Here is an 18,948-nt window from a genome sequence, read left to right on the forward strand (position 1 = left end):
TAGTTTAAGATTGAATTTTTGAGAAAGGATTGTGAATAGATCTTTTTAAGTAAGCACTCCATCTCCTCTAACAATAAAATTAATGTTTATCCATTAAGGATTTAATTGAAAAAACAAAGCATTATCATTATTTCCTCCTAGAAGTGAAGCCACGTTTATAAAATAATTTACCTATTCTAGGGTATGTGCAAGATCATGGTGTGCCAAAACAGGCCCTTAAGTGGCATTGAAATTTCCAAAAATCAGAGTTATGCAACTTGACATGAAAATTTGAATAAGTTGTGAACATTATTTTTAAAATATGTAAGAAGAGAATATATAGAAAATTGAATGTAGTTTCTAAGCTACTAGTTGTTTTTTGGAAAAAAAATTCCTATTTGATGAAAATTTCAAATTTCAAAGCAATGGTACTAAAATTTCAAGAAAAAAATAAGAAGTAGACATTTGTCTAACCACCTTAATCACAATCAAATCATAATATTTTTTTATAATATTTCTAATATAAGTATTAGACTCACGTCCGGATGTGACACATATTTTTTTTTAATTTTTTATAAAGTAAATAATTATTTATGAATTTTTTACTACAGCTTTTCAGAAATTCAGAAACTCCTACGTTTGACCACCTTAACTTAGTGAAAACCTTATGAAATTTAACTTTTTTTAATTTCTCCCTATAGTAGATGAAGCATAGGATGTGACACATTTTTTGGATTCATAAAATGTTATACCGTTTGAAAGTTAGGAGTTTTTTTCAATCAGTATATCAATCAGGACTATTGTCAGAATTCAATAAGAAAATAAATAATAATTATTTATTAAAGTCAAAATAAGACAAGCCTTATATTGTTGGAAAGGTCAGAACGTCCTTAAAAAACCCTTTTCGTTTTATCAATTTTGGCTACAAAATAAGTCATCAGCCACCAGTGTAAAGTCTGGAAAATCAAGGAATACTGAAAAACACATTTTTTTAGTTGACTTTCTAGGCTTGTCACTTCCAAGCCAATTACCAAAGCATTCCCGAGCCAAAATTTGAAATTTGAAAATTTGACTACAAAAATTGGATATCCGATATAATCGGATATCCGATTATATCAGATATCCAATTATATCGGATATCCTATTTAAATATATAAACTTGTGGTCCCCATAAAATTTCCCATTGCAGCCTTTTATTTACTGAACTGCTACATTAATGGCATTGGCAGAAATCTGATATCCGATAAAATCCAATATCGGATTTTATTAGTCATATTTTAGAGAGAGAGAGAAGGAGAGGGAGCAAGGGAGAAAGAGAGAGGAGGAGAGGGAGAGAGAGAGAGAGGGGGAGAGAGAGAAAGAGAGAGAGAGAGAGAGAGAGAGAGAGAGAGAGAGAGAGAGAGAGAGAGAGAGAGAGAGGGAGAGAGAGAGGGGGGGAGAGGGAGAGAGAGAGAGAGGGAGGGGGGAGGGATAGAGAGACCTTTGGGAAGAGAGAGAGAGATGGGGAGGGGGAAGGGAGAGATGGGTAGGGGGAGAGAGAGAGAGAGAGAGAGAGAGAGAGAGAGAGAGAGAGAGAGAGAGAGAGAGAGAGAATAGGGGAGATGGATAGAGAGAGATTAGGGGAGAGAGACAGAGAGACAAAGACAAAGAGAGAGAGAGAGGGGGAAAGGAGAGAGAGAGATGGAGAGAGAGGGAGGGAGGGAGGGGAGGGAAGGTAGAGAGAGATAAAGAGATTAGTAGAGAGAGAGAGAGAGAGATATTAGTGGAGAGATAAGGGGAGAGACAGAGACAGAGAGAGACAAAGGGAGCGAGATGGGGAGGGGGAAGGGAGAGAGAGATAGAGAGAGAGATTAGGGGAGATAGAGATAGATGGAGAGATTAGGGGAGAGGGATAAAGAGATATTAGGGGGCAGAGAGAGAGAGAGAAAGAGAGAAGGAGAGGGAGAGGGAGAGAGAGAGAGAGATTAAGGGAGAGGGGGAGAGAGAGAGATTAAGACATCAAAGGACATCATGAACCCTTATGACATTAAGACATCATGAACCCTTATAATATTAGGGGAGAGAGAGAGAGAGATTAAGACATCATGAACCCTTATGACCTCTTAGGACACCATATGCCCCCTAATGATACCATATTGGGTTGCTTTGGGTCATATTATGTCCTAAGGGGTCCTATGGTGTCCCATATGACCCCTGTGGACACCATATGGCCCCTAACGACACCATAGGACCCCTTAAGACACCAAATTATGTTGTTAGGGGTTATATTGTGTCTTATGAACCCTTAGGACACAATATGACTCCTAAAGACACAATTTGGTGTCTTAAGGGGTCCTATGGTGTCCCAAGACACCATATGACCCCTAATGACACCATAGGACCCCTTAAGACACCAATCATGTTGATAGAGGTCATATGGTGTCCTAAGGGGTCATAGGACACAATATGACCCCTAACAACATGATTTGGTGTCTTAAGGGGTCCTATGGTGTTGTTAGGAGTCCTATGGTGTCCATAGGGGTCATATGGTGTTTTCAGACACCATAGGACCCCTTAGGACACAATATGACCCCTTAGGACAAAATATTACCCAAAGCGACCCAATATGGTGTCATTAGGGGTCATATGGTGTCCTAAGAGGTCATAAGGGTTCATGGGACACCATATGACCCCTTAGCACACCATATGACCCCTAATGACATGATTTGGTGTCTTAAGGGGTCCTATGCTGTCCATAGGGGTCATATGGTATCTTGGGACACCATACGACCCATTATGACACCATTATGGACACCATATGACCCCTAACGACAACATAGGACCCCTTAAGACACCAAATCATGTCGTTAGGGGTCATATGGTGTCCTAAGGGGTTGTAGGCTAGAATATGACCCCTTAGGACACAATATGACCCAAAGCGGCCCAATATGGTGTCATTAGGGGTCATATGGTGTCCTAAGAGGTCATAAGGGTTCATGGGACACCATATGACCCCTTAGGATACCATATGACCCCTAACGACATGATTTGGTATCTTAAGGGGTCCTATGGTGTCCCAAGACACCATATGACCCCTATGAACACCATATGACCTCTAACAACACCATACGACCCATTAAGAAACCAAATCATGTTGTTAGGGATCATATGGTGTCCTAAGGGGTCGTAGGCCACAATATGACCCCTTAGGACACAATATGACCCAAAGCGACTCAATATGGTGTCATTAGGGGTCATATGGTGTCCTAAGAGGTCATAAGGGTTCATGGGACACCATATGACCCGTTAAGACACCATATGACCCCTAATGACATGATTTGGTATCTTAAAGGGTCCTGTGGTGTCCCAAGACACCATATGACCCCTATGGACACCATATGACCCCTTAAGACACCAAATCATGTCGTTAGGGGTCATATGGTGTCCTAAGGGGTCGTAGGGCACAATATGACCCCTTAGGACACAATATGACCCAAAGCAACCCAATATGGTGTCATTAGGGGTCATATGGTGTCCTTAGGGGTCATATGGTGTCCTAAGAGATCATAAGGGTTCATGGGACACCATATGACCTATTAGAACACCATATGACCCCTAACGACATGATTTGGTATCTTAAAGGGTCTCGTGATGTCCCAAGACACCATATGATCCCTATGGATACCATATGACCCCTAACAACACCATAGGACTCCTTAAGACACCAAATCATGTCATTAGGGGTCATATGGTCTCTCTCTCTCTCTCTCTCTCTCTCTCTCTCTCTCTCTCTCTCTCTCTCTCTCTCCCTCTCCTTCCCTCTCTCTCTCTCTCTAAAATATGACTGATAAAATCTGATATCTGATTTAGTCGGATATCGGATTTTTGCCATGTGGCAATTTACTAAATAAATGGTGGCAACGGGAAATTTTTTGGGGACCACAAATTTTTGTACTAAAATCGGATATCCGATTTTAGTACAAAAACTAGGAAAAAAAGGGTTTGTGGGCCATTTTGTAGATTCCAATGGCCCACAATCTGCATATTCTGTTTTATGTCAAGGATCACGGGTTTTCAGACAGCTAGAGACAAATTTGTGCTTTTGGGAGATTCTTAAAGTGAAAACTTACATTATCAATCACAAAGGAGCATGTGTTGAGAGAAATGGGGAGTAGTAGTCATCGGAAGTCTATACACAAAAGTTAACTTTCAAATGACCAAATTGAAGTGTGTAGAGAAAGAGATAGAGAATGTCATAGGAGGAGAAGACAAGGTATGTTAAATATTGCTAATGTTACTTCAACAGAAGAGGAAATTGAATTTGAAAATGTACCACAAGTTATTGAAAATGAAAATGTAGATTTTGAACGTGAAAATATTGAAAATTTTGAAAATGTTGAAAGTGATAATGAAAATGCTCAACATGTGGAAAATTTTGACATAGGAGGTGAAAATGTGGAAAAATTTAACATTGAAGGTGGAATTGCTCAACCAAGTGAACCATATGTAACACCTAATTACTTTAGAAATGAAGACTCTCTCATGGATGAAAGACAAATTCCAAATCCAAGACCTTCAAGAACCCCAAAATGGTTATTTGAAATCAATGAGAACATTATTGCGAATCTTGAAGGCAAGAGGTCAACAAGAACCATTCAGTTGTGGGCTACACAACTTTTCAACCAAAATTTTAGCAATAAGACATTGACTGAGCAATGCCAACTCTTTGTTCAATTGCTAAAGATGATAAAGATGAGACCATTTCTAAACAAATTGAAGATTCGTATGAACAAGAAGATGGAGAGGAATTCTATTATTACAAAAAATCTATTTGACGCTCTCAATTCTATTAGAAAGAATACCAAAGAAAGAGATAAGAGAGCCACTCGAAGAGTGATTACAACCTCCTTAGTAAGACATCAATTGAGGAAGGCTCATCAAATGAGACAAACTTGTGTTGATTTTAACATAAACCATAAAACTTTGGATAGAGCACTTGAACAAAGACAAAGACTTGACGATCCACTTCAACAAGATACATGGGCATTTGGTGGGAGGCTTCCACGTGTTGATAGAAAGTTGATTGACAATGTGAAGGAAGAGATTCAACAATTTTGGCACTCTAATTCTAGAGTGTCACCAAATGTAAAGGACGTTTTGAAATTAAGAATCGAAAACCGAGATCGTACACCGCATCCCAAACATTTCTTGGAATCAAGCCAAACAATGTTGTACAAATTTTTTTGTGAATTACATCCAACTTTGCAAATATCACAAAGGGCATTTGAATCTTTGAAACCATTTTATTGTGTTCCTCTTAAGATTCGCAATACCTGTTGTTGCAAGTACCATGTGGAGTTTTCCATGTACCATGAACTTTTATGTCATATTCGTTCTATGATGCATACTAATGAGATGTTGCAGGAGTGTGGTGCAATGTTATTTCTGAGATCATCAAGAGACTTGCAAGATCTATTTTTATGCCCTAGAGATGATGGCTGCTATTTCTATAGAAATGATTGTTTGAATGAGAAGTGCTCAGAAGGTGGTGGGTAGTCAAAGTTTGTTTCATGTTTTCATGAGGGAAGTGAACACGAGTTTGGAAATAATTATGTTGAGAAAAAAAGATGCGAGACAGTGATATATACTTTGAAGAGTGGAGGTGAAGGTTCTAGATGCGAATTAGTTTCAAGAGAAGTGAGTATTGCTGATTTTATTTTGGATTTTAAGGAAAATATTTTCTACAGGTATGCAAGGCACACCCATAGGTCTTAGTGGTTGGATCAATAGTTCAGGATGTGTAAGAACTCTTTCCCAATTGGCACTATTGTATTGGTGGTTGATTTTGTAGAGAACTATAAATTACAACCACAAAATGAGGTATAGTCTCAGTACTAAAATTCAATCCAAATTGCTATTTTTGTTCACATTACATATAGACATGCTCCTGATAGTACAGAAGAGGACAAGAATATAATTAGGGAGTATCATTTTTATATGAGTGATGATAGATCACACTGCTCCAAGTATATGCACCATTCTTTTGAGAATTTTTTTGAGTTCTTGCATGAGAAAGATATTGCAATTAACAGACATATAATATGGTCAGATAACTGTATGGGTCAATTCGAGAATGCTTGTATGTTTTATTGGTTGAGTAGAATGCATGTGGAGAGGCGTATACCTCATATTTGGTGTTTTTTTGAGGCAAGGCATGGGAAGGAAGAGCGTGATGGAGTAGGTGCATGTTTGAAGAGAGCTCTAGTTAAGGAGCAATTATGGATTTTAGCTGCAAATTTCTTTGATGCACGTTCTATTGTTGATTGGTGTAGTTCAACATTGTCACATGGAGGTACTCTTGATTCAACAGTGAGTAGATTCTTTTGGTTGGTTGAGGAGGGAACAGTGGGAGATAGATTGGTGTAGCGTCCTAAAATTGCGACACTTGCAATTTTGACCGCATTTGGGTCTTTACGATGGCGATGCAACACGGAACCTGAATGGAGACCCCGAAACTTGTTCATGACATCAAAAACTGCATTTTCTTGCACCTTGGCCTGATCCTCCTTGCACCCTGCTGTCCCGGGAGGTGAGACCAGAGCGCCCAGTGCCCTGGTCCCTGGCCCTATTTTGGGCCCGGTCTCCTATGGGGCTTTGGGTCTTTATGTTTGCAAATTGGAAAATACTCTTTCCTTGTCGGCCCAAGGTCGGAAAAATCAGTCTATCAACCCTAATTGACAAGTATATAAACTACATTTCCTCTCCCATTTTGGTAAGATGGAAAAAAGGCGGAAGTGATATTCAAACACTCAAACATTCAAGCATTCAAGCATTCAAGCATTCCTTCAAGCAATTGATCATTCTAAGTCTTCATTCAAGGCTAAGTGTTGCATTCAAGACAAGGATTCAACCATTGAAGAGGAGATCACATACTAAAACATACAACATACAACATACAACAACATCTACACCTTCGCATGTAAGAATACAAACATTCTTACAACAAGGTACTAGTACTTGTTTTGCATTACAAACATTTACATTTACAACATTTCTCATTTCTTGGTTAATTCCAAAACCGGGGTTTGACCTAAGGGCAAACCCCTAATCCCTAACCCCCCAATCGTCTTCTCTTTTCTGTGTGTAGATTGGAGGTACACGGCTGAAATTGAAGATCTGGAATCCTTGTGCAGAGACGAACAGATCCCCCTTCGTTTCGCGGATTTTTCGGAGGACCGTGTGCACGCCGGGCGCCATCGTCCCGTCAACTTTTGCTCAAATTTGCAGGACAACACCGTCTCGACATTTTACTGCTAATTCCAGGTCTGCAGCTTCATCCTATATTCCTATCTCAGTTTATAAGCGAATCTTTCTCACTTTTCATGCATTCCTAGCTTAATTCTTCTATCTACATTCTTTACAAAAGAGGGTAGCCTTGCTGTCTTAACCCTTGAAACTCATTTAGAATCCAATCTTGCATTGTGTGGGATTGGATCTTGTGGGTTTCAACCCCTCTTTTGAATGTAAAGTCTCTCCTAAGTGAAAATCGACAATCCTAAGTGACCTCCTTCCCCTCTCCTCGGAGTGGTGGGGGGAACACTTAGGGTTCACTCGTGATTTTTCGCTTTACATTTTGGTGAACCCGACGTGAACATCCTTTCTGATTATTCATGGTTAGATCTGAAAATTGGCTTCCTTGATTACATTTCCATGTTTCATCTTTTGCAAATTTTAGAGGTTAATTGCATAAAAAACCCTAAATTTTCTTTTTAGTAATTGAGCTTGCAAAATGTTTAATTATTAATGCTTGTTTTAGATCTACCCTTCTATTACAAATTGTCAATTCATATTTGTGCTTTAATTCTGAAAATTAAGTGGTTAAGCATCAAAACCCTAATTTTTGAAACCTTCTTGATTCAACCTTTGACTGATAATTTCACTGATCAAAACATTTCCAAATCGGCTGTAACTTTGGATTCTGCAATAAAATCATAATATCTTTCATCCCTGAAAATTTGGAAAAAAGTTGCGAGGACCGTGTGCATCCCGAGCGCCATCGTCCCCGACATTTTTTCCGAAATTTCGAGAGCTAGATCTGACTGTCTTTTTCTGCTAAAATCCAGAATTTTGGCTGATTTTAAATTCTAACACTTTCAAAATTAAAGTCAAACTTGGTCTAGGGATTGCTTGGATTAAGGCTTCTAATCATTCAAAAATTGGTGAAATTGAAATTTTGTGTCAAAATTCTATTCTTACTATCCTAAATCTGAAAAGTGTGTTGGCATTCATTCAAAATTTCAGTGCTTTATTCAAATTCTTGCAATTTGTGACTTTTGAAATTAAGTGCTTAATTATAACAACTTTGATTTCCGCCTTCAAAATTAAATTTTGCGTGAAATTGAGTCAACTTTTAAAATTCAAAACTTGCATTGCATTTGGTATTCCCTCTAAAATCATAAAATTCAAAATTTTAGTTTCCCTCTCTTTTTCAAAATTCAAATTTTGCATTTTTCAACAATCTTGGTAGGGTTCAATTTTGAGATTGCAACTTTAATTTGGCCTATCTACAGATCGTAAAATCACTCAATTTTTTTAGATTATCTTTAAAATCATCATAACTTTCATCCCTGAAAATTTCAAAAAAAGTTGCGAGGACCGTGTGCACTCCGAGCGCCACGGTCCCTGACATTTTTTCCGAAATTTCAGGAGGTTGTCCTGATTGCATTTAACAGCCTAAATCTAGGAGATTGGCTGATTTTATTGAAATTTGCTACCTCTACATTCAAAATCTTCTCTCTCTCTAGTGCATGAGTTTTACAACAAAAAGCCCTACTTACACTATTCCCGTTAGACGAAGCCTTAGAATTAAGTCTTTCCAAGGTTTAATTACTGAGGAGATGGAACCTAATTTGAATAGCCTTTTTAATGAGGACATGGGTAATTCCTCTAATCCTCCTAATGATGAAGAAGCTCTCCATGAGGTTTTTGTAGAACAACTTTCGAAATTGGATAATCAATTTGACGATTTTCAACAATGGATGTCTCAAGAATACCCCGATAGTCAAGCTCTTCCTTTAATTGAGGGTCTAAAACATATGCTTCAAAGTGATAAGAATGGAATTGATATTTTGCGTGGTATTGCACACATTGTGGATTCGAATGTGATGCCTATGAAGAGTTGTGCCGAAACTTTAGGATATACACAACCTCCCACTCAAGTCAATCATTCTATTCCTTTAACAACTTCTATTGCTAGTATACCTACTTTTACATCAAACATAATGACTACTTCTATACAAGACATTCCGCCTATGATCACCAGTCATGGGGGCAATCCTTCTTCTTCAATTAACCCTCTTCCTTCATTTAATCTGACTTCTTCATTCATTCCTTCAATGAGTGTTCCTATTACATCTCCACAAATGAACCTGACGCAAGGGGGCAATTCATTCAACCATTCCATTCCTCCTTGTAGTGTTCCTCTTTTCCAATCCTCTCCTATGACTAACTATCATAGTGTCCCACCACCTTACTCTCTACCTTCTTTCAATAACATAACACCTCCATCACAATCTAACACGTCTAATATGAACTCTTCAACTGAAGCGACCATTAATAATCTTGCACAAACTGTCTCTTCTTTACAACAACAAATTGCCTCTATGAATCAATCTAAGTTTAGTGTGCCCACATTTGATGTTGCGAGCCCACTTTCTCTTGACATTGTTCGAGCTATTCCACCTAAACATGTTGAAATCCCGCATTTGGAGCTTTATAATGGTAAAGGTGATCCTCTAACACATGTTAAGACTTTTCAAACAATCTGTACCAATTTTGCTTATGACCAAAGGTTGCTTGCAAAACTGTTTACTAGAACATTAAGAGACAAAGCCCTACAATGGTATTTCTCGTTGCCTTCTTATTCTATTACTTCTTTCGAACTACTTGCAAATGCTTTCATTCAATAATTTCAAAACAATATAAGTCGTAAAGTTACTTTGATTGATTTAATGCATTGTAAACAAGGTGTTAAAGAAAAAGTGACTGATTTCATTGGTAGATATAAGAATTTGTATGCTCAAATCTCTTTTCCAGTGCCTAAAAATGATATTCAAAGAATCTTTATTTCTAATTTACAAAAAGATATTCGAGATAAACTTCTATTTTCTAAGTTTACTTCTTTCCAACAGTTGTGTGCAACTCTTCACAATTATCAACTGATTGTGAGTCAAATGGAACAATCACATCCTATGGCTCCAAGTGATAAGGGTGATAGTAGTCAACAACCATTTGGGAAGTTTAAACCGAACAGAGAGTCCATCAAATTCAATGAAAACATCATCAACAACAATGTGAATGCAACATCAGGTGTGCCTCCTATTTCTAAGTTTTTCAAGAAAGAAAGAAAGTTTACTCCTTTGAATGAATCATTGCATAGTATTATGAATAAATTATTGGAACAAAATGTGCTTACTCTTCCTCCTATAAGGCAAATAGATCCTGCAAAGATTAATTCACCCTATTTTGATAACAAATCTTTTTGTCAATTTCATCGTCAACCTGGGCATGATACTGAAAAATGTTTGGCTTTAAAGGGTAAAATTCAAGATTTGATTGATAATAATAGTATCTCTGTTTCGGGAGTGAATGATAAAGGCAACACATCTGTAGCTCCTCCTAACCAAAATCTTCAGATTTTTACTGATCCATTACCTTCTCATACCTCTAATGCGATTGAGACTAATGATTCTTCTTTCTCATCTGATGGTCTTGTGTCTATGACTCCGAATGTGATTAACTTTGTAGAGCAGCAAGAAAACCCTAAAGAACCTTCCATCACATTTGATTCTAGTGAAACTATCAGGGTACCTGATGGTCCTTTATATATAGTTGCAAAAGTCAAGAATACACCTTGTCGTGGAGTGCTTATTGATCCTTCGTGCATGGTTAATGTTATTACTGAAGAATTTCTTTTTACTTTGCAATTGAATCAAGTGATCTATGACAAAACAGATGTGATTGTGAAATTATTTGATGCATTTTCTTCTCCTACAATTGGTTCTATTACATTACCTATTGAGGTCCATAACAAATCCCTTGATGTAAACTTTGCTATTATTCCTTCATCCGAACAATTTCGTGTGAAGCTTGGCTATCCTTGGCTATCTTCCATGAAAGCTATTGTTTGTCCTATTCACAAATGTTTGAAATTTCCCCATAATGGTGAAGTTGTTACTGTCAATCATAGTCTCTTTAAACTAGCTGAAAGAACTTCTAGCATTCCTATTGATTATTTTTGGCCTAAACAATTCCAATCTCTTCCTCCGCGAAGTGATCATCTTTTCAAATCTTATCAAAAGTGGAAAACAGATATGATCCTATCTCTAAGTGAACCTAGAACACCCAAACTTGATATTCCTATCGTTCTTGAGAAGGAAGACCTTCCTTTGAAAGATAAAACTAATGTCTTTCCTCAAGAAGATTCCCAACGCATCCCTATGGATGTGACTATGTCTATGCCTAATAAACTTTCTAAAAGTAGACCTATACCTCCTCGTCATGATGGACTGGGTCTCCTTCCTAAACCAAAAATTCTTCCTTTATATGGAGCAGTTCCTCCTCCATCCTTTTATAGAGAGAAGAGACCTTCCTCTTCTCCTATTATCCAGCCTAAGAGACCACAACCTAAACACCGAAGTGATAAGGATGAGAACATTCCTCCTCCTCAATCTTCTCCACTTCCTACTAAGACTAGACGAAATCGTTCTGCACATGAATGCCGACGAAAGCGTCACCTTAGAGCTCAGGCAGCTGCTTCTCAAACTTCGCAATCTCCAAAAACACCTTCAACAAGCATTATTCCATTTTCTCCAAAATCTCCAAAACATAAGATGCATGATGGTCTTGATCCTGTGCGAGTTAAAGACCCTATTTTTATAAATCTTGATGATGATATAGATGAAAATGTTATTCATGATGAAAATGTTACTTCTCTTGCTACTGATAGTGAATATGAACTTGTTGATATTGATAACCATCTATCTAATGAATTTTCTAAAGCACTTATCCTAGCTCCTAGACAAGAACAATGTGGCTTGGAACATGAACATAGCCCTTGTTTGGATCTTGTGATAGCTCCATTTGCTGTGTTGGATGTTCCTCCTCTAGCGTGTTCCCTGCCTTCCTGAAACATTGATCAGCAAGATCAGGGGGTAGATGACGTGCTAGACTAGTTTCATTAGCATAGCAGATTCTCTCCTCCTCTCTTTTGTTACTTCTTCTATGTGTTATTCTCATTCTTCTATTTGTTGTCCTTAGTGTTGTCTACTTGAGAACGATGCAAAGCATTGAGATCTCTTTTGGTCTCTCTCATGTTGACTCAAAAGACACATGTGTTCCCTTCTTCTAGGTGACCTTCCTTGATTGGGGAATGAAGAACAATTATGCATACATACATATGATATATATACATGAATTATCATACAGCATACTGACCCCGAGGAAAGTGAAGTCACCTCGTGCTTTGTGTTTTGTATCTATTATCCTTGGGTTTATCTCACACTTGGGGGCTAAATCCTTGCGATAACATGCTCCTTTCCCTTCTCATTTCCTATATATATCACTACCTTAAAGCAATCACCCCCGTTGAGGCATGTGCGATCGCTTTAACATAGGGGGGCATACACCCCGTCTATCCCTTCAGGATACTTGAAAATTTCTTGGTGAACTTAGCCTTGCCTTGAAAATTTTTGGTATTTCTCTTACATGACTCATAGTGAGGGAACCTTACTACTGATAGTCATGGTTCTCCCTCATGATCTTCCCTTTTACTTTGTCAATCGAAGTCGTAAGATCCTTAGTCCACTGGGGGCTTGGTGTGTCTTGCCTCCTTGACGTGGTGAAAGTCTTTCAATGTTGTTTCCCTATACTTTATCGAAAGTATGAGCGTATGCTTATACTCCCGCTAAAGTGGGGGCTAAATGTAGCGTCCTAAAATTGTGACACTTGCAATTTCGACTGCATTTGGGTCTTTACGATGGCAATGCAACATGGAACCTGAATGGAGACCCCGAAACTTGTTCATGACATCAAAAACTGCATTTTCTTGCACCCTGGCCTGATCCTCCTTGCACCTTGCTGTCCCGGGAGGTGGGACCAGAGCGCCCAGCGCCCTGGTCCCTGGCCCTATTTTGGGCCCGGTCTCCTATGGGGCTTCGGGTCTTTATGTTTGCAAATTGGAAAATACTCTTTCCTTGTCGGCCCAAGGTCGGAAAAATCAATCTATCAACCCTAATTGACAAGTATATAAACTACATTTCCTCTCCCATTTTGGTAAGATGGAAAAAAGGTGGAAGCGATATTCAAACACTCAAACATTCAAGCATTCAAGCATTCAAGCATTCCTTCAAGCAATTGATCATTCTAAGTCTTCATTCAAGGCTAAGTGTTGCATTCAAGACAAGGATTCAACCATTGAAGAGGAGATCACATACTACAACATACAACATACAACATACAATGACATCTACACCTTCGAATGTAAGAATACAAACATTCTTACAACAAGGTACTAGTACTTGTTTTGCATTACAAACATTTACATTTACAACATTTCTCATTTCTTGGTTAATTCCAAAACCGGGGTTTGACCTAAGGGCAAACCCCTAATCTCTAACCCCCCAATCGTCTTCGCTTTTCTGTGTGTAGATTGGAGGTACGTGGCTGAAATTGAAGATCTGGAATCCTTGTGCAGAGATGAACAGATCCCCCTTTGTTTCGCAGATTTTTCGGAGGACCGTGTACACGCCGGGCACCATCGTCCCATCAACTTTCGCTCAAATTTGCAGGACAGCACCGTCTCAACATTTTACTGCTAATTCCAGGTCTGCAACTTCATCCTATATTCCTATCTCAGTTTATAAGCAAATCTTTCTCACTTTTCATGCATTCCTAGCTTAATTCTTCTATCTACATTCTTTACAAAAGAGGGTAGCCTTGCTGTCTTAACCCTTGAAACTCATTTAGAATCCAATCTTGCATTGTGTGGGATTGGATCTTGTGGGTTTCAACCCCTCTTTTGAATGTAAAGTCTCTCCTAAGTGAAAACCGACAATCCTAAGTGACCTCCTTCCCCTCTCCTTGGAGTGGTGGGGGGAACACTTAGGGGTCACTCGTGATTTTTCGCTTTACAATTGGATTATCAAACAATTAAAGATTCTTCAAAGATGCATTCATTTCTCAACTCAGATGCAAGTACATGGACAATTTGGACATGAGCGTTGGCTTGTTTTTGTCAGATTTGTGTTTAGTGTGATTGAGATCAATGTGAGTCAAGTGAGTGGGTTGATACGTGGGTTCCCCACTATCTAACTCCTTTATCTCAAACAATATCCTTGTCAAATGATGACATGGAAAGTTCACTTGAGTATGATCCTCTATCAGATCTTGTACTGCCAGGACATGTTTTTGCAGTTGTTGCACCACAAGGGAATGAAGAGAGATCAGAATATTGGTTGGCACGATGTGTAAAAGGAAAACAAAAGCTAACACAACCAATGACAAATGATGATAGGTTCACATATCCTACAGGTTCAGTTGTTGTTGTGGGAACTTGGTTGCGAACATACATGATTAGAAAGAATGGCATACCTGCATTTCAAGACTATGAGAGACACAAAACCATTATAATGTATTCAGACCTTATTATAGCTACAAATGTCAAGTTGTTGAAGAATCAAGCAAAACCGAAGACCAAAGAGCTCTGGACAGTGACTACTGTTGATCATGAAGCAATACTGGATACTCTTAAACAAAGAGATGACCCTTCAAGCACACTTGAGTATTAGGTCTTTAATGGTGCCTTATTTTTTTTATCATGCATTTCATTTCGAACAATGATCATTAAACCTTAATGATCAAGTTTGTTACGTGTATATTAAAGATGTCTTGAAAATGTAGGTCTATTGATGAATGTTTTTTTTGGGAACATGGTTTTTGCATGCACATAGTGGGTACACGATATAATCGGAAGGGACGTATTTTTGCAACACTACTTATTATCATGCATTTGATGAGTTTTACAATTTTTGATGATATAATTATCATAAAACCTTTATGCTCATGCAGATCTTTATTGATGATATACAATAGTACATCACATTATGATTTTTGATGATATACAGGTTCATGCTAGATCATTCGCCGTTGACAAGACCCTTTCTTGGTGATGGTACATATTCTTTTGTGCATTATTGAGATAAAATTTTGTGCATAAACATTAAGTCAAGTGAATGTATTGCTATTTAGAAATGACCTTATCTACCATCGTCTTCAACCATGAAGAGAAATGTAGTGAGAAGGGCTTTAATCAACATGCATCTTTCTTCAAAGTTATGCTTGTATACTTTGCAAAGAAACTGGTAAGTTTCGTAATTATACAATCTTGTGCGTCTTAAAAATGTTTGAAATGATCTATTTATAATTTGCCAAAATAATTTTTATTAAGTGTTATAATTTGTTTCTTGTAGCACATTCATTCCGCATAAAAAGGTTACTTATTTTGGTCTTCATTTATATGCAGGCATTGTTGTACGTAAGCTTTTCTCTTAGGACATGAGGATGTCTGATGCAGATGACGTAGGATGTTGTATTTGTATATGGATGTGAATTGATGTAACATTGTTATGATGATATACAATGTCCATGAGCAAATTGATCTAGTTATATTGATGATAATGTCCATGTATTTGTACATGAGTATATTGGTGTAGTTGTATTGATAATGCAAAAAAAAATCATGTTTGCATATCCCTTCATGGATGTCACATGCAAGTGTAATGGTAATTATGTGTATACAATACATGGAAATATTGATGATCATTATGTGTCTACAGTGTAATTCTTGTTTATATATAATTTTAGCTCGCAAGGAACGACGTCGGTAGGGTATCACCCCGAGCATTGGATCGAATGGTGGGGGGGGGGAATAGGAACATGTGTAGGGTAATAATGCCTAACTAGACATTTCAGAGCCAACAGTTCATCATCGTGACAAGCAGAATGAGAAATCAACCACGCGACAACATTCGATTGAGTGAGACTAATGATTTTTTTGCCAACCAAAAATTTGCTGCCCTAATAAAACCGTAGCAACTTGAAAAACCGAGATAGGCTTTTGCAGGGATCCCTCTCATGGCCCCATAGGTTCAAACGGATCATTCATAGGTGCCATGGATTTCAAGTTAGGGCCCATCAAATTTTGACAATTTTGAGCACTTAGAGCACTCAAGGGACGACACCGGTAGGGTATGACCCCGAGCGTTGGATTGAGTGGAGGGGGAAAATAGGACCATGGATAGGGTAATAATGCCTAACTAGACATGTCGAAGCTGACAGTTCATCATCGTGATGAGCAGAATGTTGGATACAATTATTTAATTGTGTATTGTCTTTGATATTACACAAATGTCATATCAATCTACCAAGTTCAGAATGTTCAGCAAGGCAGTTAGACAAAGTCTTTACCGAGTTCGCAGTCTTTACCGAGTTCAGTCGGTCTTCGAAGAATATGTGAAGGAAAGTCAGTCTTTACCGAGTTCGCAGTCTTTACCGAGTTCAGTCGGTCTTCAAAGAATATGTGAAGGAAAGTCAGTCTTTACCGAGTTCGCAGTCTTTACCGAGTTCAGTCAGTTACCGAAGAATCAACAGTGTTCACCGAGCATCAGTGAAATGTTTATGCAGCCGACCGAAGCAATATTTATTTATTGAAACTTGTATATATAGCCGACCTATGTAATATTTATTTTAACTTGTAATTAGGCCGACTTGGTAACCTGAATGGTATATATGAGAGATCAAGTTGCGATTTTGAAGTGTGGTGAAGTGTGAAAAGTATGGAAATGTGAAGGAGCAGAAATGTGCGAATTCTGATGAAGGATCAGTGATATCCTTGAGGTGCAGAAAAGATATATGTGATCAGTAAGGATCTATTGGCGCAGAACAGAGATCTGTATCAGCAAGATAAGTTGTATTTAATTCAGATCACTTCATTGTTGCTTTCTAACCATTGTAGCAGTGATACCGAAATCTCTTAACAGAGTTGGTCTAACAACCATTTTTGTAAATCCTCTGACAAGGTGACAATTCGGTTGAATTGTTCTTAAGACCTTTCACAAGGCCACTCCTAGCAGGGTGATCAAATCCTCTAACAGGGTCACACCTAACAATGTGTTTTGTAACCTTTAACAGGGTTGGCTCCTAACAGGGCTCACTTCAGAAGAGTGAAAATCAGTAACTAGTTACATTGGTGGTTTTCCCAAAATTGGGTTTCCACGTTATATCTGGTGTTACTTGTGTTCATGTTATTTGTCTTATGCATGTTAATGTTTAATGAACAATGATAAGTTAATTTACCGAGTTTCAACAGTTTACATTTGAGACATCTAAGGGACTTGTGGATTTATTTTTGTGGTAACTGATTCACCCCTCCCCTCTCAGTTACTCCATCCATATTTCCAACAATTGGTATCAGAGCTTTCGGTGCTTGTAGGAAGGATTTCAAGGATCTAAGATAAAGATCAAGATGTCTTACAAGAGGGAAATTCCAAGGCTAAACAGAAATAACTTTTCAGCATGGCAAGGTCTCATGAGACTCCATTTGGCTTCCATTGGAGATACAGGATTGACACATCTTGACACAGAATATGTGACACCCACTGGTACACTAACTGTTGCGGATATTGCTGCAAAGAAGACTCATAACACCATGATGATAGACATTGCATCTGCCCTAAGCTATGAAGAGTTTGATGATGTCAAAGATTGCAAAACTGCATTTGAAATGTGGAACAAGCTGAAAGATATCTATGGTGGTGATGATAATGTGAGAAGAGCCAAAGCAGAAAGCTTGAGAGGACAGTTTGATCAATTAAAAATGAGTGAGGATGAAAATATTGCAAAATATGTTGAAAGAGTCAAAGCCAGTGTCAGTGCAATCAAAGCTTCTGGAGGTGATATCTCAGAGGAAATAGTCATAAGCAAAGTTCTCAGAACATTACTACCCATTTATGCAATCAGAGTTTCTGCAATTCAAGAAAGAAGATGTGAAGCAAATCACAAGATAAATTTAGAGGCCATAGTTGGAAGATTAACTGCATTTGAGTTAGACAACTATGACAACTATGTTCCAGCTTCCAAAAACATGGAATCAGCATTTGAAGCTAAGGTTTCACTCAAGGAGAAAGGCAAAAAGAAAAAGGAATCTCGGTCAGAAAGTGAAGATGAATCAGAACTAAGTTCAGACAATGATCTTGAAATAATTGAAGCTCTTCTAGCAAAGAAATATTCCAAAGGCAGAGGAAAATACAGAGGCAAAGTTCCTCTAATCTGTTTTTCATGTGATGAAGTCGGTCATATTGCTACTAGATGCCCAAACAAGCAGAGCAAAGATGAGAAGAAAGATCACAAATGGAATGGCAAAAAGGACTACAAATCATTCAAAGGTAAGAAAACATGGTTTATAGCTAAGGATTCTGATAATAGTGAAGATGAAATTGTTTATATTGCTGTAAGAGATGATTCTGATAATGATGAGGAAGATAAGATGGCACTTATTTCTCATATAAGCAAAAATGATATTTGGATCATAGACAGTGGTTGCTCTCATCATATGACTGGTGATAAAACCAAGTTTGAACATTTGATAGACTATGATGGAGGTAGTGTAAGGTTTGGTAATAATGAACCTCGCTACATAAAAGGAAAAGGTAGAATCCCTATAACCAAAGAACTTGTATTTGATGATGCCTACTGGGTTGAAGGTCTCAATCACAACTTGATGAGTGTGGCACAGCTACTTAATAGTGGACTCAAGGTGGAATTCATGCATGGAAAGGCCAAACTGCTAAATAATCAAGGAAAGCTGATTGGATCAGGCACTCAAACAAAAGGTAATTTGTTCCGACTTGAAACAAGTGAAAATTCATGTTTTAT

Source organism: Cryptomeria japonica, chromosome 4 (genome assembly GCF_030272615.1).
Source record: "Cryptomeria japonica chromosome 4, Sugi_1.0, whole genome shotgun sequence".
Lineage (NCBI taxonomy): Eukaryota > Viridiplantae > Streptophyta > Pinopsida > Cupressales > Cupressaceae > Cryptomeria > Cryptomeria japonica.